Raw genomic sequence first — 3,745 nt, 5'->3', positions numbered from 1 at the left:
TTCTTCAACATCATTATTGAAAAGCAAAAATGTCACTCTGAGGACTAAAGTCCACCTGTCCCGAAACATGGTATTTTCATTCCCTCATTGCCATTGAGTTGATTCCGACTAATGCCCTCTAGGACAGAGTTTAACTGCCCCTTGGGTTTCCAAGATTAAATCTTTACTGGTGAAGAGTCTCATCTTTTTTCCTGCAGAATAGCTAATGAGTCTGAGTTGCAGGCCTGGTGATTAACACCTTAATTTGTAACCCACTGAGCCACCAAAGCTCCTTGTAAGTAAGTCAAAATCACTAACGTCAAGTCAATTCTGACTCCTAGCAACCGGAAGGCCAGGATCGGAGTGCCCGTGTGGGTCACTAAAACTATATGATAAGAGCAGACTGCCTCCTCTCTCTCTTAGAGAAACTGCGGTTTTTGAACCGCTGACCTTGCGGTTAGTCGCTTGGATAAGGGTTGTTCTGTGGGCTGGGTCATCTGTAAAACGCATTTCTACTGAGAATATTGATCATAGTAGACAATGGCCATTGTGTCCTGGCGTTAGGATTCTGTCCTCATGTCTTCCACCTTTCAAGGTTTTGCTACCGTTTTTCCAGTGCTTCCTAATAAACATCAGACTTCCTTTCTTGTTCCGTTCACCATCTCTGTGTTCCTACCCCCCATAGATAACAAATCACTGGCATGTGTTCCTACCCCCCAAAGAGAACAAATCACATGCAGTCAGGAATTTATAGGTGGCTTCAAGACATATTTCATGATTAAAAATGGGAACAGTCTGGGTAAATTGTCATCTGTGAAAATTCCAAACATTTTCCAGAACAAACTGACTGCAGCCCAGGGGGCTTTGAAAGGTTCATAGAAAAACGGAATGAAAAGGTCATTGAATTTTCCCATAAACTTTTTGAAACCCAAATATATACACACATACAAAGGAGTACATAGGTATGTATTTGAAGAGGCTTCAAAAAGTTTGTGGGAAAATTCTATGATCTTTCCATAATTTTTAAGTCCTCTCATATGTATGTATACATCAGTGATTCTCAACCTTCCTAATGCCGGGACACTTTAACACAGCTCCTCATGTTGTGGTGACGCCCCAACCATAAAATGATTTTTGTTGCTACTTCATAACTGTAACTTTGCTACTGTTATGAATCGAGCAACCCCTGTGAAAGGGTCATTCGACCCCCAAGCCCCCAAAAGGGTCAATGCCCACAGGTTAAGAACCGCTGGTATACATACATATACACATGTATACGTACACATAGATGTGTGTGTGTGTGTGTGTGTGAGACTTTTCCTCTTTTGATCAAGGTAGTAGAGGGTGGGCTATTTTAGGATCTGGCCCGAGGTGTTTTTGAGGCCCGTGTACCTTGTCACCCTTTATTTCCAGGCTTCTAAAGTTCTGGAATTTGTACGGTTTGGTTGTGGGAGGGGGCTTGGGTTGATCTTTGAGTCCTCTACTATACGTAGTAACTCAGACTGACCCACGCCTGCAACTTTGCAGTGGCCATGGGTGAATCCTGCGTACTCTAACTCATGAAGCGGTGGTGGGAACCACAGCCTCACCTTCACAGCTGGTGGAGCATTGCGTTAGCCTGACAAGAAAAGTTCCTGGCTGATCTCAATCTTGCCTGTTGACAAGTGACTCCACTCATTGCCTCAATCATTCATTCCATAGGGAAGTCACCTGGTGTTTTTCAAGTCTCTGACATGGGCTGATGTCAGAGTCTTGGGGGTGTAGTGGTTACACATTGGGCTGTGATTTGCCTGGTCAACAGTTTGAAACTACTAGCAGCTCCTCAGGAGGAAGACTGGGCTTCCTACTCCCGTAAGCAGTTACAGTCTCAGAAAGACACAGGGGGTGGCTATGAGTCAGCCTTGACTCGATGGCAATGAGGTTTTAGAGCCATTGGCTGGCCATCTCACTGGACTCTTCAGACACTGGCACCAGAAACACCCAGGCCAGCACAGACATGATACCTGCTTAAATCAAAATTTCAAGTCACATACTGCTAAAATTCCATACTTGTACCCAGTGTACAAGTGTACACAGTGATCACAGTGGAGCTCTAGGTGGGCATCAGAGGGACAGACTAGGGTTGGTCTCTTTTGACTCATGGAGGTATTTGTCACAGAATGAGGCCTTGAAGGAAGGAAGTGGCAAGGAGAATAATTGGAATGTCCCTTCCAAAAGTAGTTCTCCCACAACTTTTCCCCTGATGTCCAATAAAAGTCTTAATTAATTTTTTATATCCAATTGCCAGCCCTTGCATTAATTCTATAGTCGATGTCTATTCATTTACTATTACTCCCTCGATAATATAAACACTGTGAAGGCAGGGATTGGGTCTATTTTGTTCCCTATGATATTTTTAGCACCTGGAAGCCAATAGAAGCTCAATAAATATTTATAGAAAATGTAGGTAGCAGGACATTTTTAGGGGGTTGAATAGGGAATGAGGACAAATGAGGACTTAAAGATGATTCCTAGATTTGGGGCCTGAACAAACAATTTGGGTGATAGAATGATGACTTGAGTTTGGGGACAAAGAAGGAGGCTGGGCCTAGGGGTGGGGGTGGGGGTGGGGGTGGAGGAGGTGAGTGAGAGGAAAGTCGAATCAAGAACTGCATTGTAAGTTACCTTTGAGATGCCTATTGGAATCGCAAGCAGCACAGTCACCTGAATCTGAAACCCAAGGGAGAAGTCAGGGATGGAGGCAAATTTGGAGTCACTTGCATACCAATAGCATTTGAGCCAGAGCTCTGAACTGACTTGCTAGTTAGAAGAGGAAGAGAAAGAAGTCTTGACCTGGCTGCTCTAGAGCTTAAGAGATAGAACAGAGGTGAGGAAACCAGCAGAGAGGCCAAAGAAGGAACAAACAGAGAAACAACAACAAAACACACAGGAAATTTAGAGAAGCAGCTTGTTTTCAGGCAAGCTGTGAACTCGGTTGGGTTGGAAACCATGAGGCTGTATTGAGCTTGTGGCATATATTTGGTTACCTCGCTGAGAGCAGGTTCAGAAGAGCAGAGGAGCAGGAGCCTGGCTAGCGCTGGTTCCTGACAGAAAAGGAAACCAGACTCCGAAGAGCCCACGTCCAGCTGCCTCTTGCATCCAGAGTGGCGTCTCTGGGTGGTGCAAATACTTCATGCACTTGGTTACTAACTGAAACTCTGGAAGTTCAAGTCCACCTGGAACCACCTCAGAAGAAAGGCCCGTAGATCTACTGAAAAATCAGCCACCACTGAAAACTCGGTGAAGCAAAGTGCTTCCCTGAGACACATGACACAATAGCTACAGGGTGTTTGAATTAATTAATGAGGTTTTAATTGAAGATAAATCCTAGAACATATTTAGCTGCCCAGTAGGGTAAGCTGTGGGGGGTATGGTGGAGCATGGGGTTCTAGCACTTTACAAGTTCCCATTTAATCCTCTCAATGACCCTATAAAGTTGGGCATTTCTCACTCCTTCCAGGCAGGAAGATAATATTGGTTAGAACTTCAGGCTTGAGTCTCACTGAATGTAACTCTGCCCCTTGTGAAACCCCACACCTTGAACAGTTACTTCACTCTCTGTGCCTCAGTCTCCTTATCTGAGCACCATCAAATGAGTACTTCCCTTACACGGCCAGGTGAGCAATCAAATGCAATCACCCAGATGCAAAACCTTAGCACAGGCCTTACCCATCGGCATTAGCAACGAATACTGGTAACTTGGAGAAAGGAGAAACGAGAGCTTCGG

This window comes from Tenrec ecaudatus, chromosome 5, assembly GCF_050624435.1.
Source record: "Tenrec ecaudatus isolate mTenEca1 chromosome 5, mTenEca1.hap1, whole genome shotgun sequence".
NCBI classification, from domain to species: domain Eukaryota; kingdom Metazoa; phylum Chordata; class Mammalia; order Afrosoricida; family Tenrecidae; genus Tenrec; species Tenrec ecaudatus.
The sequence above is the reverse complement of the archived record's forward strand: the minus strand, read 5'-3'. Positions refer to the sequence as shown.